Source organism: Notechis scutatus, chromosome Z (assembly GCF_049901735.1).
Source record: "Notechis scutatus isolate UNSWTSFEM ecotype Mainland chromosome Z, rNotScu1.2, whole genome shotgun sequence".
Classification (NCBI taxonomy): Eukaryota; Metazoa; Chordata; class Lepidosauria; order Squamata; family Elapidae; genus Notechis; species Notechis scutatus.
In genome coordinates, this window is record NC_142025.1 from 111752442 (window position 1) to 111773059 (window position 20618).

General features: G+C 41.1%; 1 pseudogene; it reads right to left on the minus strand.

Annotated features, from left to right (window-relative positions):
* Positions 1 to 7037, minus strand: part of LOC148129123 (olfactory receptor 6X1-like) — a 10109-nt pseudogene extending 3072 nt beyond the window's left edge.
* Between the last annotated feature and the right edge of the window lie 13581 nt (positions 7038 to 20618).

Here is a 20618-nt window from a genome sequence, read left to right on the forward strand (position 1 = left end):
ATTCTCTCCCCGACTCCATTACCACAGTAAGAGATTATCATGTTTACCGATCAGATCGTGAAAATCGTCGAGGAGGTGGTGTTGCTATATTCTATACAAAATCCTTACATCTAAAAAAATATCCAAGTTACCCAGGAGCTTGCTCTTCCTGAAACCATCATCTGTGAACTATCCTTAAATATCACAATTCGATTCTTACTATGTTACAGAGCACCTGATTATGACATCGAACATGTAAACAAGCTAAATATATTACTAACATGGGCTGCATCCTGCCCATACCCTTTTATCCTTCTTGGTGATTTCAATCTACCTCATATTGACTGGACCCTAAATGATTGTACAACTGAAATCATACACACAACCTTCTACAATGCTATTACAAATCTGGGACTGGAACAACTAGTAACCAACAACACTAGACTAAACAACTGCCTCGATCTCATCTTCTGCAATAGTTTGAATTTAATTTACGAATACAAACTAAAGAACCCTTTTCCAGTAGTGACCACAATATGATTGACTTTTGTCTCAACATATCGTCCACACAAAAATCACCACAATGATGTAATCCCCAATTGTAACTTCAAAAAGGCAACTATGATCTTATAGACAACGATCTCTCATCCCTTGATTGGCAATCTCTATTCACTGGATGCAATACTGTTGAAGACCATTACAACATATTTCTCCTTGAAGTCAAAAGAGTCATCAAACTATATGTACCAACAACAACTCCCAAAACAAAACAAAAAAGCAGATTACCCATATCAAGGAAACTTCAATCCAAAAAGAGATCACTCTGGCGGGAAAAACAAATCTGGTCACATTGTCAATTTCAAAAACCGATACAAAAATTTATGCCACCAGATAAAGACCGGAATGCACCAATTATCACATTAAACAAGAGGAAAACCTTCTAAGCACCAATTCCACCCGTGCTTTTTACAATTTTGTAAACAACAAACTAAAAGACTCAAGGTCCATCCCTCCCTTGATAGGACCTGATGGTAAAGACTGCAACGACGACACCATTAAAGCCAACATCTTTAACACATTCTTCGGCTCAGTATTTGTAAACAGCAATGGATCATGCCCAGTATTTCTAGCCGTACCACAGATAACAACAATGATCTAATACATATCGATTTCACAGAAGACAATGTCGAAAAATCACTACGCAATCTAAAACCATCTCTATCTATTGGACCGGATGGAATATGTGCCTACTTCTTAAGAAAGCTATCCACTGCCATAGCCAAACCTCTAAGCATAATCTTTGAAAAATCTTTCCAGGACCAGCTCCTTGCCTAACCTATGGTCACAAGCCACAGTCATCCCCATCTTCAAAAAGGAGACCCAAGCCTAGTTGAAAATTACAGACCAATCTCCTTATGCTGCGTCACCTGTAAAGTCATGGAATCAATTATTAACCAATCCATTATCCTCCACTTAGAGACAAACAACCTACTCTCCAATAAACAATTTGGTTTCAGAAAAAAACTATCCTGTAATCTGCAACTCTTACACTGCAAAAACATATGGACGACACAACTCGACCAGGGCAAAGCAATAGACGCAATCTACATAGACTTCTGTAAAGCCTTTGATTCAGTGGTACACGACAAACTACTCCTAAAAATAAAATCCTATAGTATCTCTGGACAACTGAATAACTGGATAGAAGCATTCCTGTCAAACAGACAACAAATGGTCAAAATCGGGAGCGTCCTATCAAATCCAGTACCTGTCAATAGTAGTGTCCCCAAGGCAGTGTTCTAGGACCAACTCTCTTCATACTCTACATAAACGACCTCTGTGATCATATTAAGAGCAATTGCGTTCTCTTCGCTGATGATGTAAAGCTGTTCAATACCACAGACAATACTGCTACCCTACAAAAGATCTTGACTATGTATCTGAATGGTCAAACAAATGGCAACTTCAAATCTCAACAAATAAATGCTCTGTCTTACATATTGGCAAAAAAAAAAAAATCAGAAAATAAAATACAAGCTGAATAGTCAAGATCTTGTTGATGACCCAAGCTCTGTAAAGGACCTTGGAATACTCACCTCTAATGATCTAAGTGCTAGAGCCCACTGCAACTACATAGCCAAAAAGGCATTAAGAGTTGTTAACCTAATCCTACATAGCTTTTCTCTGGTAATATCACACTACTAACCAGAGCATACAAAACATTGCTAGACCAATACTCGAATACAGTTCATCAGTCTGGAACCCTCATTACGTATCTGATATTAGCACAATTGAGAAAGTCCAGAAATATTTCACAAGAAGAATTCTCCACTCTTCTACTCGTTTGTAGAATACCTTATGCCACCAGACTTGAAATTCTAGAACTAGAAAACCTTGAATTACGCCGTCTTCGGTCTGACTTAAGCATGGTATATAAAATCATACATTGCAATGTCCTACCTGTCAATGAATACTTCAGCTTCAACCATAACAACACAAGAGCACACAATAGATACAAACTCAAAGTAAACCGCACCAAACTTGATTGCAGGAAATACGACTTCAGCAATAGAGTGGTCAATGTCTGAATACTCTACCCGACTCTGTAGTCTCTTCCCCAAACCCCAAAAACTTTAACCTTAGACTGTCTACTATTGACCTCACCCCTTTCCTAAGAGGTCTGTAGGGGGCGTGCATAAAGCGCACCAACGTGCCTACCGTCCCTGTCCTATTGTTTCTCTTATTCTTTTATTTTTCTTCTATGTACCCATTTCATGTATTCACAACTATGTATACACTTATACTTATTATCTTGTAAACAATTGGCAAATCAAATAAATAAAATAAATAAATAAATAATAAATAAATAAATGAAATGTACCCGTTTGGAAAACAAATCAGTTACTACCCAAATAACTGTATTCCCCACTTTCAGGTAATTCCACTATAAAATCCATCAAGATTTCCTTCAGGGAGCCGTTGGTCTAGCCACATTTGTAGCAAACCTGCTGGCTTACCAGGAGGCCGTTTGGCTGAGGCACAAATATAACAACTAGCTACATAAGTCTCAATGTCCTTTTCAGAGTAGGCCACCAAAATTGCCTTTTAACCAAGTGTAAGGTTTTCACGAATCCAAAATGACCAGCGGGTTTAGAATCATGAGCTTGCTGTAATATTTGGTTTCTCAACTTCGCTGGCAAATATAATCTGGCCCCACCCATGCCAATCCATCTCTAACCGTACAGTTATTTGAGTGAGCAAGGAACCAATCATCAAGTTTTAGAGCATCTCTTAATTGTGTAGTCAAGTCGTTCGACAAATGAACCTCCTTCTCCTTCTTCTTCTGGGCTCTGGTAACCACTGGAGCTGCCAACTGTTTGTTTGGGACAATCGGCCGTACCACTTCCTGGCAAGCACTATTATATTGAGGTAATCTAGATAAAGCATCTGCCATGAAGTTCCTTCCCCCTGGAATGTACTTCAATGAAAAATTAAAACTTTTAAAGTACTGTGCCCAGCGAATTTGCTTAGGAGACAGCTTCCGGGCGTTTTCAAAGCCTCCAAGTTTTTGTGATCAATCCACATCTCAAGCGGGTGTTTTGCCCTTCTAAGAAGTGCCTCCAGGTTAACAAAGTCCAGCGAACTGCAAAAGCTTCTTTTTCCCAGATGGCCAATCTTCTTTCAGTTTCAGATAGTTTACGTGAAGTATATGCACATGGTTGCAGAGTCCCCATCTCATTTGCTTGTAGTAATACCACTCCAACTGCTACATCACTCGCATCGGCTTGGATTACAAAAGGTGCATCCATGTTTGGGTGCTTGAGTACTGGTTCAGCAGCAAACAGTCGTTTCAGCTTCTCAAAAGTGGCTTGACATTCCATGGATCACTCCAGTGGTTTACTAGGCTTTGGTTTCACCTTCCCTTTGGTTTTTAGGAGGTTTGTGATAGGCATTGCTATCTTCGCAAAAGCAGGGATAAATTGACGGTATAAATTGGCGAATCCCAAAAAACTTTGAAGTTGTTTCCTGGTGTGGGGAGGGGCCCATTCCAACACGGCGTGAACCTTCCCTGGATCCATTTCTATACCCTCATGTGAGATGAGATAACCTAAATAGTCAATTTTTTCCTGGTGGAATTCACATTTGGACAACTTTGCATACAGTTTGGCGGCTCGAAGTTTTTCCAAAACTGACCGCACTAGTTTCACATGTTCATCACGAGTTTCCATGTAGATAAGGATATCATCAAAATAAACCAAAACCCCTTTGTATAGATGTTCATAACACCTGATTGATCATTTGCATGAATACTGCAGGAGCCCCTGTAGGCCAAATGGAAGAAGCGTTGAATTGGAAGCAACCCATTGGGCAGTTAAAAGCGGTTTTCCATTCATCCCCTTCCTTAATTCGAACCCGGTAGTACGCTTCTCTCAAGTCGAGCTTCGTAAAAATTTGCCTTTGGCCAAGTGGGTCAACATGTCCTTCATCAAGGGGACGTTCTCCACTGAAATAGCATTCAGGTTTCTGTAATCAACACATAGCGAAGGGAGCCATCTTTCTTTTCACGGAACAACACTGGGGCTGCTACCCGGGGGTCTAGCGGGTTGGATGAAACCACGTTCCAAATTCTTATCGATAAATGACCGCAGCTCTTCTAACTCCCTCGGTGTCATCAGTACAGTTTCAGTTTTGGGAGTTTCACCCCAGGTAAAATTTCAATACTACAATCCGTTGAACAATGGCGTGGAAGCTCATCCAAGGCCTTATCACTGAATACTTCATTTAAGTCCCAAGATTCCTCTGGAATTTTCTCCTCCCCCTTCAGGTTCTCGGTACCAGTGGAGGCCAGTTCAGTGGGATTCTTGAGTTTCGGTTGAGATTGCCCCTCCCCTTCCAGGTGCTGGTCAGTACGTATGCACAATGACCCTTTCCTCCAATTGACGTGGGGTTCCATTTCTGGAGCCAGGGCAATCCCAGTATTAGGGGCCGCTCCATCCCAGGAGCCACAATAAAGCACAAAGTCTCTCTGTGCTTCCCCATCATCATTTCTATTGGTTCCATTATGAAATGTGCAGGGCCACCCCCAGCTATCGATCCATCCAATTGGCAAAAGGCTATGGGCGTTTTTTAAAGTCTTTAGCCTTAACCCATTTTCTCCACTACCTCCGAGCTGATTACACACCTCGTGCACCCAGAGTCTAACAAGGCCAGCATTTCCCCTTTGGCTCCCATCGTGGATGCCTTTAATTTCACTGGAATGGTCATAGGGCCCTTTTTTGTACTTACCAGTGAGTCGTCTTCCAATTCGGATTCACTCTCTTCAGAAGAGGTTGGAGTTATCAGCTCCTCTCCTTTCGGAGGGGCAACCTCTACAACCTCATCTGCTTTAAGTACCGTTTCATGAGGCTTCGTTGGGGTTTTTTGGGGTTTTCTTCCCCCTCCTGGCATCCCCTTTGGTTCTAACTTGGCACGGCAATCTGCAGCCCGGTGACCTTCCTTCCCAAATCGGAAACAAGCAGTGGTCTTGGGTTTTGCCGCCATTCCTCCCTTTTGGGGTTTTAAGGCTTCTCGAGGGCTGGTGGGGGAGGACTTGTTCCAACCAACCCCCCCCCAGCATCGGTTTCAGGTTAGATCAATTTCCACCTCTGCTGCCAGCATGTACCACAGCTGCAGCTCATTGAGGTCTCTTCTGGCAATACAGCTTTGATACACATCTTCATTCAACCCATCTTTAAAAGCTTCTATCAGGGCTCCCTGGGACCAGCCTCGAATATGACACACCAGCTCTCTAAATTCCTGGGTGTAATTGGCCACTGACCTCCGCCCCTGATTTATGGTCTTCATCCTAATTCTGGCCTTATGTTCAGCAAGTGGGTCTTCAAACCTGGCCCAGCGCAGTCATGAAGAGGTTATAATTCATCAGCTGAGGGCATTATCATTATGCAAAGTCACCATCCACTTTGCAGCTGTTCCTCCACAGGGAACAGCTTCTTCCTTCTAACGTTGGCTGCTTCTGAGGAAAAATCCCCTCCATATTCCTCCATATGGCTCCAGACTTGTTCCAGGAAAAATCCTAACTCCTTAGGATGCCCCCCATATTTTACTTCCAACCTTTGGTGTTCTATGTCTTCTGGCAATTACTCCTCCCGCTGGGGGCCCCTGGGTTGCTGCCGCCGGCTGCGCTACCCCAGGTTGATTTATAGGGGTGGCTGCTCTGATTCTTCTGGCTGGGGCTGCCTCCCCCTCCTCTCCCTCATACCTTTGATCAGTTTGAGGTTCTCCAATAGCTTCGTTCAAAAGATGCCTGGCTTGAGTCAGTAAAAAATTCTTTCTTTCCTTCTCCTGCCATGGCTCCTCTCTTCCACGCTGACGGGTAGTGGTCACTCCTGGAGGAGGCTTTTCCTCAGGATCCTTCCAGCTGACTCCCAGGGAGGACATAACCACAATTGCTGTAACTAGGAAACTCAGGACTTCAACAAGATAAGTATCTCCTCCTGCAATCTTCAACACTGGTCATGCATCACAAAAGAAATGATTGATAATATTGGAAGTGCAGTAGGGTAGGTTTGCAGTCAATACCCCCGATAAAGAATGGAGAAAAAGCCTCCAAACCAAGCTGCCATTGCTAGTTTAAAGCAAACTCCAGAAGTCATGATTGTGGAGTATCTCAAAGGATGACCAATGGCTAAATCTCTGTCCAAGGATATCAAGGTGATGATGAAATATTCCGTAGTGCCAAACAGAAAATAAAAGAACATTTGTGTCATGCAGCAGTTGAAACAGATGGAATTCTTTGCAGAGAGATAGTTGACCATCAGTTTTGGAATGAAAGCTGTGGTGTGTCCAATGTCAATGCAAGAAAGGTTGCTAAGAAAGAAATACATAGGTTTCTGAAGATGTGGATCCAAAATTACTATGAGAATGATGAGTCCGTTGCCTATCAGACACAGGAGGTAGAGCAGAGAGACACAAGCAAATGTCATATTCTCCATTCCCCAAACATTGGGCAATCCATCAAGAATAAATACAGTGCTTCTTGTATAGTTGTTCACATTCATGTCCCCCCCGCAACTTATGAAAAGAGAAAATGTGGAATCCCCATTGAATCAAGATTTATCTCATTTCTAAAGACACTTTTCAAACACAACTGTTGTGATTGCAAAACAAGGAACATGACTGGATTTTCTAAGCATCTCAATGAAAGTTGTATGGAATTATGGTAGTGAAATAAGGTATTTCCATATAAATATTTGAAGATCTGTTATGATTTCTAATGGCCGATCACTAGAATCCTACAACATGGGAGGCCAAAACAAAAGAAACACATTTGCAACTTATTGTGATGTCTGTAATGTGCAACTGCTGTAAAGACAAAGGTTCTTCATGGATTCTTCAAAGCACTCTAACATATTTTGAAGTGGCAGTCTAGAGTTGAAATATTCCAATATGAACTAAAAGTTTATTCTCTTGAACAAGAATGTTCAAGAATAAATCTGAAAAGTGCTGGAAATGTCATCAGATACCTGGCTCATATTACCATATGTGGTGGACTTGTGAGGACTAGAAAATATTGGACTAGAATTCGCATATGGTTGGAAAAAGCGACAAAGAAACATATAGATTTGAAACCAGAGATTTTTTTTATTGGGAATCTTACCTGATACATATAATAAAAACTTAAGGTATTTGATTGTAAATGTATTAACAGTGGCTAGGATTGTATTTGCTAAAAATTGGAAGAATGAGAAAATACCATTAGAAGAAGAAGTTATTAAGAAAATATTGGAATGTGCTGAAATGAGTAGATTGACATTTGAAATTAGAGAACAAGAAGATAAACAATTTTATGAAGTTTGGGATCTTTTTTATCAATGGTTAGATAATACAATATAATAATAAAATATTTAGAAACTTAGGAAATAATGAATATATATATATTTTTTGGGGGGTTGATAATATTTTTATAATATTTTATTAAGATAGACTTGGTATGATTTTATGATTTGTTAGAAAATAAATTAACTAAACTATAGTTATCTCGCTTAAGTATGAATTAGTAAAATTATAGTCAAATGATTGTTTAATAATGATATTAGGATATATAATTGTTGATTGATAATATGACTTATTATGTAATATAATTATTATGATGACTATGAAATGGATGCACAAAAAGGAGTGGTAAACCAACCGATACACTGTCTGTAAATTTATGAAGGATGATGATGTTTTTTTATGTTATGTTTTATGTTTTATGTGTTTTTTGTTTGTTGTTAAAATCAATAAAACTTTTACTTAAAAAAAAAATTATTCTCTGCAACATTTTACTTTTCATTAATTGTTTGGAGATGTGAGTACATAAATAATTAGAGAAATGTCAAAGCCAAGATGTTTCTTGGTGTGGCCATGCAGGAGTCACAGACACATCTGCAGTGAAATTAAATTCCATATGCTTGTTGCATAATACATGGACTTAAAAAATATCTCTACACTTACCTTTACTTGTCCTCTCTCCTTTACTTATATTGTCTTCCCCAAGTACTTTTATTCTATCTCTCTATTCATTCATCGACAGTGTTTTGAAGAATCATACAAAATGTTACAGAACATGTTGAGGACCAGTGATAGATTTCTTGAGAAATACTTTCCTTAACATTTAAAGAACATTTAGCATCTTAGAAAGTTTGTTTACATCTTGTCTAAGAGTTATGGGGAGACAGTCTCCAAGGAGAGTTGTCTTTAATTTCCCTTGAGCATCCATGCCCTATAGGTAAAATATACTGAAGACTGATATTGTTGGACCAAATTTTAAGTGCAATGCAAAGAAAGGAAATCCTCTTGAAACAACCTCCCGCCCACCTCCCAAAAAAATAGACTTTGTAATTTTTGTATAGTTCTTCTAATAATTCACATTTCTTTTCAAGAACAAAAAGAGAAAATAATTAAACCTTTCCTGATGCAGGTCTTAATTTTCTACAAAAGTCTGTGATAATATCTCTAGAATAATAATAGGACAGAATAATAACAACAGAATAACAGAGTTGGAAGGACCTTGGACGTCTTCTAGTCCAACTCCCCTGCTCAGGCAGGAAACCCTATATCATTTCAGAAAAAATGTTGTCCAATCTTTTCTTTAAAACTTCCAGTGTTAGAGAATTCATAACTTCTGGAGGGCAAGTTATCCCACTGATTAATTGTTCTAACAGTCAGGAATTTTCTCCTTAGTTCTAGGTTGCTTCTCTTAAAATCTAAGAGTCTGGTGTCATTATATTCTGTTGCTTGAGTTTGTGCTATGTTGAATTCTAGTATGCCATGGTCACTCTCACTCAAGGTTCCTGCAGTTTCAACGCCCTCTATCACCGTTTGTAATAATTTGTAATAATTAAGTCCAGTATGGCTGTCCCTCTAGTTCCATCCTCTACCTTTTGGACAACAAAGTTGTCAGGTAGGTTAGTTAGGAACCTATTTGATTTCTCACTTGGTGCACAATTCATTTTTTAATTGATATCAGGGTAATTGAAGTCCCCCATTACTATTGTAGTGTATTTCCTACATATGTTTGTTAGTTGGTTGGCAAAAAGGGCATCTATTTTTTGTGCTTGATTGGGTCGCCTATAATATACACCTATGCCCATGCCATTCCTTTTTTTCTTTATACTGACCCATATACATGGTCTTACTTTATATTGACTATATTATTTTATTTTATGTTATTTTATATTGACCATATGCATGGTCTTGTAGTCCAACCCCCTAGTTAGGCAGGAAACCCTACACCACTTCAGACAAATGGTTATCCAATATGTTCTTAAAAACGTCCAGTTTTGGAGCATTTACAACCTCTAGGGCAGGGGTGGGCAAACTTTTTGGCTCGGGGGCCTCATTGACTTTTAAAATTTAACAGACGGGCCACCACCTGGTGTCAAAATGCCTGTCATTACAAGTCAAAATCAAACGAATGCAATCATTCAATCATTCATATCAAACCTTAATTCTGTACCAATCTTCGGCGGGCCGGATTAAAAAGACCAACGGGCCGGATGTGGCCCGCAGGCCGTAGTTTGCCCACCCCTACTCTAGGGACAAGTCATTCCAATGATTAATTGTTCTAACTGTCAGGAAATTTCTCCTTAGATCTAGGTTGCTTCTCTCCTTGATTAGTTTCCAAACAATGGTTCTCATCCTGCCTTCACGTGCTTTGGAGAATAGCTTGACTCTCTGTTCTTTGTGGCAGCCCCTGAGATATCGGAACACTGCTATAATGTCACCATTAGTCCTACTTTTCATTAAACTAGACATACCGAGTTCTAGCAATTATACATTGTACCTTTTACCCTCCAGTCCCCTAACCATCTTTGTGGCTCTTTGCACTCTTTCTAGAGTCTTAACAACTTTTATTCATAGGCAATGCTCAAAATAGACTATTCTGAATCAGCATGTATAATGCCTGCTTTTGTTTAGAACAACTTCAAAGACTCACATGAAATGAAGTCTTGAATATATTACTAAATGTGTACTACGACTAAGTGTCATCAGAAGATAAAAGGTTTTCTGGAGGCACACCAATATCTCTTTGCAACTCTTTTATAGTTAGTCCAAGTTCTCTTTAGCTGCAGAAAGAGAACGTGTAAAACATTCAGTCATTTTGTACAGAAGTTTCAGGTTCCATTTCTAGAGATATTTGTCTTTCAGTTCCCATAAGAATCCATAGACTACATTCAGAATAGTTGGCTTGGAATCAGCAATATTCATATTCTGGCTCAATTTGCACTTAATTCCTAGGGCAATTCCTAGAAAGGGCTTACATGATAGCAGTGCCCCAACATCTCATGGGCTGCCACAAAGTAGAGGGAGTCAAGCTAGTCTTAAAGCACCTGAGGGTAGGATAAGAAGCAATGGTAGAAACTAATCAAGGATAGAAGCAACCTAGAACTAAGGAGAAATTTCCTGAAAGTTAGAACAATTAATCAGTGGAATGACTTGCCTCCAGAAGTTGTAAATGCTCCAACACTGAAAATTTTTAAGAAGAGATTGGACAACCATTTGTCTGAAATGGTGTAGGATTTCCTGCTTAAGCAGGGAATTAGAATAGAAGACTTCCAAGGTCCCTTCCAACTCTGTTATTCTATTCTATTCTATTCTATTCTATTCTATTCTATTCTATTCTATTCTATTCTATTCTATTCTATTCTATTCTATTCTATTCTATTCTATTCTATTCTATTCTAAATTATTAAGTCTTCCAAGACTCTTTGAATGCTGAGGAGAAGATGGAAGGAACAGACTGAAGACAATGTCCAACAATGGTTTTGTTCCCACTTTCTCTTCCCCCTTTCAGTTTTCCATGGAATTTAAGCTGAAGTCATTAATGATAGCATCCCCAGGACTCATGGATTTGACATCCCCTTCAGGTTGGGGAAGGCAGGATAATTTAGGCAATCAGAAATTGTAAACTTTAATGTTTTTGAAACTTGGAAATTTTAAGATGGGTGGACTTCAATGCCCAGAATTCCATATATCTGTTCTTAATTATGAGGACACCAAAATGATTCCCTAGTGATTGGAGTGTTATTGTCCAATGATATGTGGTAGACAATTTTTTTTTTAAAACAAGTTTTATTTTCAAGACAAACAATACATAAATACACATAAACACAAAACATAAAAGCATAAAAAATCTCTTTTCTGAAAGTTGCTTAGTCCCGGGTTAAAACTCTTGATACAGACACAAGTTCAGTTTCATATTCATTTTACATACCATTTCATATCTTATTAACATTTTCAATTTTCTATATAACTTCTCCTTTAAATTTTCTCAATTTTATTTTAATTATTTTTCCCTCCTCTCAATTCATATCCTAATATTTATTATTCTTTGTCTGTTCTATTCCAGCCAATCATTTATTTTTCTTCTTTAAAAAAAAGAAGAAATACTTCTCCTGTACACTATATGGAGATGATGCCTTTATCTTTTCCCCTTATATTTATAGTACCTAATATAAAATACATAACATACATTGGGATTCTGTCTGGTACATTCTAAAATTATACTATATTATCAAAAATAATACAAATCTATTCATTAATATTGATATTCATTCATATCTTAGATGTTTAACTCATTACTTTTCAATTAAATCACATACTTTTATGAGAGCCCTATTTTCCATAATTATCCCCCCCCCACATCACATATTATAGCTCAATATTTCATTGAAATGTTCCTCCTTCTTCTACTTCAAATCTCATTTCACAAACATTTTTGCTAGTATACCATGTTCTAATCATTAATTTTAACAATCATTTATATCTTAAATATTTTATCCATTTCAATTGAATATTATGCCTTTGTGGGAACACTTATGCTTTCCACGATTATTACCCCTACATCACAATCTTGAATCATATTTCATTACAGTACTCTCTTTTCCTTAACAAAATTTCACTTATTTATGTTAGATATTTTATCACATTTTAAGCTACATATTATTTCTAATTTTCTATAATTACTTCTAAATACAGATATAAAAATGCAATCTTATGTACCTTTCTAGAATCCCATTAACAATAAGATCTATCCATTATCTCTGAAAAACTTTTGTTTCTTAATATCCTGCTCCCCACCATTAGAGCTTCTCATCCCTTCCTTTCTCCCTTGCTTCTTCTTCTCCTTGTCCTCTTTAACCCCTTGTCTCTCCACCTCCCTTTTATTCTGCTTTCCCCCTTTCTGTTGTTTCTTAACATAATGTCCCTTTTTCACCTTATTCTTCTCTTTTTGGGCTGTTTTTCAGATCTTAAAGACCTCTTTTTCTTTTTCTCTTGCTTTTTCCCGTCTCCAATCAAAGTCCTTTTTTCATCAAAGATGGCTTCTTCTTCTTCTTTGTCCCCATCATCCTCATTTTGCTTCGCATAAATATAAACCACCATTTCTAAGTATTGAAAAATAGTGCCAAGTCCATCTTCCCCTCCTTGTTTTTCTCTTTCATATTTTTTGATATATAAGTTCCAATCAATCCACAGGTGATGCCATTGTGTAGAGAAAAGTTTTTCCAAACAACCACCCAGATGATTTAATCAGAAATAATTTCCAAAGGTTCCAAAATCACCAAACAATCCAAATAGACTGTTTCTTTTAAATACCTTCTTCTTCTTCACTTTTTCTTTCTGAGGTTAAAGTAATCACAAATCCTTTTCAAATATATTTTTTGGAAGTTTTTAAACTCTTTGCAATTCTAGGCAATCTTCTCCTTATTTTCAAATTTTGCTCTGATTTTTTTTCACTCTCCCTTCCACTCACAGCCAAAAAGATTTTTTTTTCCCGCTGTCACTTTAGGAAGGAGAGTAGAACAAAGAAAAAAACTTTCCCCTTTAGGGTATTCGCAGCTTGTGGCTCTCACAAGAAACAATATATCCTTAACAGCTTTCAAGGTTCCAAATCACTTTCTCCCGTCTTGTCCCGGTTAAAAGCACCTTTCACTTTCTCCAGCTTTCTCCCTCCTGCACTTGCTTACCCAGCTGCAGCTTTCTTCATGGCGGCCATTACTGACCGCCATTCCTCCGCCTCGGGAAAAGGGAGTTTAGCTGGCTGGGGAGGGGGTTTGCGGCACCCCCAAACCCCCTTGCCGGATCCCCCTGTCTTCAGCTGCCTCTACGGGCAGCTATATCCCCCAGATCCAAATGGATCGGGGAACCTTGGCGGCGACGCAGCAGGGATCGCGCGATCGCAAATCCCTACCACCGCCGAAAGCTAGCAAACTGGAAGTTTTCAATATGTGGTAGACAATTTTGTCATGTCATTTGTGACATTATTATGCATTCAACCTCCACCTTCACTTAATTCATCAGCACTGAAGATATTGGCTTCCGCATGACTAGTAGTATGTATTTGGGAACTAGTTTTGTTATATCTTGGAGATACCTAAGTTGAGATTGTTTATGTAGATTTTCAATCATCCAGGTCAAGTTCCTTTTTAGTGATCAAAGTTTACAATATATTGTAAATCTCTTCTCCAGTACACTTTTTTTCTGTCCTTCACTGCTTCCATGTTCTCAGTTCTATTTATTCTCTTCATAGACAATTCATACATTAGTAGCATTTGGAAAGACCTACAGATATGGTGTCCAGTGTGCCAAATCTCACAATTCAATGTGAAGAAGAACAAGAATGTCAACTGTTGTGAACTAAAGAAATGTAATTAATAAAGATTCATTTGCATAGCATGATCATAATCCTGCACCTCCTATTGGCCCATAGAATGGCAAGTTATGATTGGTTAATTCCAAGCAATCTGACTGGCTGTTGGCGGGCCGAGTCCCATTGGATGAGGTTCAAACTCTATAACAACAACCATTGGTCATCTGGATAGCCGCTCACTCTATAAAAGGGCAGCCGCTATCCGGGGGTTTTTGTCTCTGTTATCATGCTGTAAATAAAGAGCTGAAGTTCATGTGAAGCAGTCTCGTCTCCGTTTCTAAGCCCATGCCTCATACATAACACTGGCGACGAGGATGGGATGCGGAGACAATAGAGCTGGCTAATCCCCACAGAGCACCAATCAAGCACGTGGCTGAGAGCGCACCTACATCAGCAGGATGTCCAGCGGCGCTACACTACCCACTCCCTTTAACCCAGACAAAGAAGTCTGGGAGTCGTATATGGATCATTTCCAGATGTTCTTGGAAACCAACGATTTAGAGAACGTTTCCACCAGCAAGAAAAGAGCAGTGTTTCTAGCTCACTGCGGACCTTCCGTATTCCGGGTGGCTAAAGCACTTGCAAAACCGGCTGAAGTAAAAGAAATGGATTGGGACACCCTCGCACCTCTCCTGCTGGCTCATTATGCATCCGCTGCATCAACCCAGGCCCAAAGACACGAATATTACCAGAGGGAACAACAGAAAAGCCATAGCTGCCCAGTTCTGGGATTAGATGCACGACACGGGCACAGAAAGCCTATGGAGAAAGACAATGTCAGGTTTCCAAAGGCCGACACCTATGCTACTGCAGCAGAAGAAACCAGGAAGTCGGCTGCTCGAAGGCGCCGCAACCACGCACCGCCTCGTCGATTCGCCCGTGACACTTCACCGGGTTTAGAAAAGTTTCCAGCAACAAAGAATTGCAAGCCGGAGAGCAATGAAGAAGAAGTCATCAGGATTCTGGGCAATCAAAGTCCACGAACTCTAAGGACTCCGCACAAATGCAAATTCTGCTACGCACTCTGCCAAAGTTGTGGAGCCAACCATAAGAGAAGCAATTGCAAATTCCGCTACGCACTCTGCCACGCCTGCGGAAAGAGAGGCCACATCGCACGGGCCTGCAGAAGCAAGAGAGAGTCCAACCCAAACCGAAGGGAGAACAACCTCCAACAACCCACAAGAAACGTTCTTGTAAACTGGCATCACTTGGGTAACCAAGAAAACAACCACTCCTACAGAAACAGGGCACTGCTCTTCAAGCAAAACGGGAAGAGGCACACCAAACGACAACCATCGGCCACGCTTCGCTACTAGACGCACAGAAAATCCGAGTGAGAGTCGCCATAGAAAACCGACTGTGCCAAATGGAAGTCGATTCGGGGTCGTCCCTCTCGATGGTCTCCTGGAAGACCCTCAAACAACTCATCCCGGCCATCTGCCGTCAGGATCTCAGCGCTCAGAAGATCGTCCTCAAGGATTACCAGGGGAACACGATTCCAGTCGCCGGCGTGACTCAAGTCCGAGTAACTTTCAAAAATCGTAGTGCAACACTCCCATTGACTGTTGTCGATGGCAACTGGCCCAGTTTGCTAGGCCTACAATGGTTCGCCCCATTAGGGATTGAATTAGCCAGTATTCACCATGCCGAGAGCAACGAGTGGAAAGAAGGCATAGTCCAAGAATTCCAGGACGTCTTTTCGGACAACTTAGGCAAGAACAAAGGGAGCCCTATATCATTTAGCCTCAACCCAGCAGTAGCCCCTATCCGCCTTAAGCCTCGTTGGGTACCATTCGCCCTTAAACCCAAGATCGACGAGCAACTTGATAAGTTAATAGCCCAAGGGGTGTTGGAGCCCATTGACCATGCCCGATGGGAAACCCCAATCGTCACCCCCATCAAACCGGACGGGTCGATCAGAATTTGTGGAGACTACCGCGCCACCCTGAATCACGTACTCCAACAGAGCGCTTATCCGGTGCCGGTGGTTCAACATCTTCTCCACTCCCTGGGGGGTGGGAAGATCTTCGCAAAGTTAGACTTAGCGCAAGCGTATCAACAACTACCCGTTGATACGGAAACCGCAGAGGCACAGACTATCGTTACGCACCGAGGTGCCTTTAAATGCAACAGACTCCAGTTCGGAGTGAGTGTAGCCCCCGGGATATTTCAGAGTCTAATGGAGAGACTTTTGCAAGGCATAAAAGGGGTTGTGCCGTATTTTGATGATGTTTTAATTGCTGCCCCGAATAAAGAAGAGCTCGAACGGCATCTCAAACTAGTTCTACATAGATTCAAAGACACCGACCTCAAGGTAAAAAAAAATAAGTGTCAACTGTGTACTGAGCGGGTGGAGTTTCTTGGGTATCTAATCGATAAACAAGGGATTCACCCCACCGAGACCAAACTCAAAGCAATTAAAAACGCCCCAAGACCTAAAAATAAGGCTGACCTCCAGGCCTTCTTGGGACTCATCAATTTTTACAACATCTTCTTGCCTCACAAGGCAACAGTAGCCGAACCCTTACATCGACTTCTCGACAAAAAAGCTATTTGGGTTTGGGGTCACAGAGAAGAACACTCTTTCAGAAAGGTGAAAGACTTATTAACTTCCAACGCTGTGCTAATACTGTACAATGAGACTTTGCCATTAAACATTACGTCCGATGCGTCTCCGTTTGGGGTTGGAGCCATTTTGAGCCATGTGTTACCAAACGGGAATGAGGCTCCTATTGCTTACTTTTCCCGCACGTTATCAAAGACTGAACGAAACTATAGCCAACTTGACAAAGAGGCTCTTGCTATTGTATCGGCCATGAAACGATTTCACGAATATGTTTACGGACGGCCCTTTACTCTAGTCACAGACCACAAGCCTTTACTTGGCATTTTAGCAGGTGATAAACCAACGCCGCATATATTGTCACCTAGAATGACTCGCTAGTCAGAATTCCTAGCAGCCTACAACTTTGTATTGCAGCATCGCCCAGGAAAAGCCATTCCCCACGCTGACGCGTTGAGCCGTTCCCCACTTCCAGAACCCGTCAGCGACCCAGCTCCGACCCTCAATATGCTGCAAATTGAAACCCTCAACTCGCCGCCACTAACGGCAAGGGATATCGCCGCCGACACAAAACGGGATGCTATCCTCGCAAAAGTTCTCAGTTGGGTCGAACGCGGGTGGCCAGTCGAAGAAACCCCCGCCACTTTTGCGCCGTTCAAGCACCGGCAAAAGGAACTATTCTCCCAGAAGGGCTGCATCTTGTGGGGAGATAGAGTCGTCGTGCCAGAGAGACTACAGTGACTCGTGTTGCAAACCCTGCACGAAGGACATCCGGGCATCGTCCGCATGAAGGCCCTCACTCGAAGCTACGCATGGTGGCCAGGCATCGATAAACAAATTGAAGCCTGGGTTACCACGTGTAAAAACTGCCAAGAAGTCAGCAACGCCCCACCAAAAGCAATTTCCACCGAATGGGAAACCCCTCGAGGCCCGTGGTCCCGCATCCACATTGATTTCGCGGGACCCACAAAAGGACACACGTTTCTCCTAACCGTGGACGCTTACTCCAACTGGCTCGAAATCCACAAGATGAAAAGCACAACTACTGATTCTATTATTAAAAAACTAGATAGATTATTTGCAACACACGGTTTCCCGGACGTCCTAGTTTCCGACAACGGACCCCAGTTTACTGCTCTCACCTTTGAACAATACTTGGTGGACCGGGGCATCCGCCATGCCTTAACTTCGCCGGCTCACCCTGCGGCAAACGGTAGGGCAGAACGGATGGTTCAATTCCTTAAAAAGACACTCCAAAAAATGGATCCGGGGGACATCGATGCTAGATTAAACAAAATACTCTTACTACAACACATTACCCCCCATAGTGTCACCAACAAGACCCCAGCCGAACTTTTAATGGGGCGGAGGCTTCGCTCCCACCTCGACCGACTACACCCATCTTACTCGCCAGAGATACCTTGTGGATCCAGCGGAACGTATTGCCAATTCAAGGTAGGCGACTTGGTCTATGCCAAAAACCTTTCCGGCGAACCGTTGTGGGTCCCAGCAACCGTAGTCTACCTCACTGGCCCTAGATCTTACCGCCTTGAGACGACAGATGGCAAGATATGGAAACGCCACATAGACCAACTTCTATCTCGTTTACAACCAAATATCCGTGACCCCCTGGACTTCCAAACTCATTGGGGAGGGAATACCGAGGGGGACGAAGACCGCATAGACGACGACGTAATCGAGGACAGACGGCCACTAAACCGAGTGCTCGTGCCACCTGAAGAAGGTCCGGGATTGGGGGCATCCTGCCCACAGAGGAACACCATGGCGGAAACATGCCCGCCCAATCCAGGAATGGACTTAAGGGACTCTGATAGTGTCGCGGAATCAACCCCGGGCGAAAACGAGCCTTGCGTTCCACCGGAACCAAACTTTAAACAAAAACCGGTGGAACAGCAGAAATCAACTAGGCAGGTAAAACGACCTGCATACCTGCGGGATTACGTCACCACGGCCGTCAAACGGAACCCAGAGGGGAGGGGTGTTGTGAACTAAAGAAATGTAATTAATAAAGATTCATTTGCATAGCAGGATCGTAATCCTGCACCTCCTATTGGCCCATAGAATGGCAAGTTATGATTGGTTAATTCCAAGCAATCTGACTGGCTGTTGGCGGGCCGAGTCCCATTGGACGAGGTTCAAACTCTATAACAACAACCATTGGTCATCCAGATAGCCGCTCACTCTATAAAAGGGCAGCCGCTATCCGGGGGTTTTTGTCTCTGTTATCATGCTGTAAATAAAGAGCTGAAGTTCATGTGAAGCAGTCTCGTCTCCGTTTCTAAGCCCATGCCTCATACATAACATCAACCATAATATTCTTCATCTCAGATGCAGTGATGGGATTCAAATTTTTTTACTACTGGTTCTGTGGGCGTGGATTGGTGGGCATGGCTTGGTGGGCGTGGCTTGGTGGGTGTTGCAGGGGAAGGATACTGTAAAATCTCCAATCCCTCCTCACCCCACTAACCTGCTTTCCAGCTCTTTTCTCCTGTGCAGGGCAACAAAAGAAAACCCAGATGATCATCTGGGACTTGGGAGGCACAGAATAGATGGGGGCGGGGCCAGTCAGAGGTTGGTATTTGCTGGTTCTCTGAACTACTCAAAATCTCCACTACCGGTTCTCCAGAACTGCTCAGAACCTGCTGAATAGCACCTCTGGTCAGATGGATATCAAATCAGATAGACTTGTTTGAAATAGGATGTCCTGCTTGAGACAGGGGTTGGACTAGAAGACCTCCAAGGTTTCTTCCAGCTGTATTCTGATTGTTTGGATGACACTCTTAATTGTCTTAATGTTCTTTTTATTTCATCGTGCCACTAAAAGCTGGATAAACTGGATAAGCACTTAGTTTTCTTAGAGTCAACCTCTGGTAACTTGAGAAAAATGTCTACAGCATATTCCTGGACATAATATATAAGCAAGGAATTATTGTTAGCACCAAGTTTTGAAGGAAGGAGATGGGCTCCATGTATTTATTAGTATGATTATTATTTAGATGTTGTAAGGGGGGAAATCTGATTATGAGCATAGCTGCACTTAATAAAAATTGAACAGGCAGCACACCACAAAAGTCTCACTTGGGGATTCAGAGGTTTATTAGAATTTGAAGCATAGCCAACATAAATCCTTTGCTATTAAGGCACTTATATCACATTGCAATGAGGATCAGTCAGACAATCAGTCAAAAGGGACAACTTGAAGATGATTGGCAACCTTCTATTATTCAACATTTCATTATATAACTTAAAACTGTAAAGCATATGACATAGAAAGAAATGAAGTTTCCCATTCCTTTAACATCAATGATACAACATGATTATTTTTTACATGTACTTTAAGCACATACTTCCTCTTTGCCCACATCTTGCCAGCTAAGCAACTGCCAGTGTTGCAAGGTGCACTTTTGACATACTTAAAGATCACAATTGCAGCACACAGATTAACACTGATTTTATTTCAGACCCTTCAGCCTTTAATAAACCCAATAGTGCAGTCAATAGGCCTTGATTAAAAAAAATAAAGGTGTACATAAAAAATTTCTTTTTACAATATATATCTACAAACTACCCCCATTTGTTGACATGAAAGACCATTAAAGCCTTCAAACAACTTTTCCATGGTCCAATGAACAGAGAGAACTAAAATAGGGGTAAAATCAACAATTTGAATTTGATGAAGGTGACTTCTACAGAAATTATTACATGAATTCTATGCATTTTGACAACAAGCAGCACTCCTTACTAGCACTGATGATGTTACCTAGTTAGGATAATGAAACATCTGCAAAAAAAAAAAAAAAAAACAAGCAAGCTCAGGGAGCACCAAGGACTCCACTATTGCCCCTTCAAACAGATTTATCT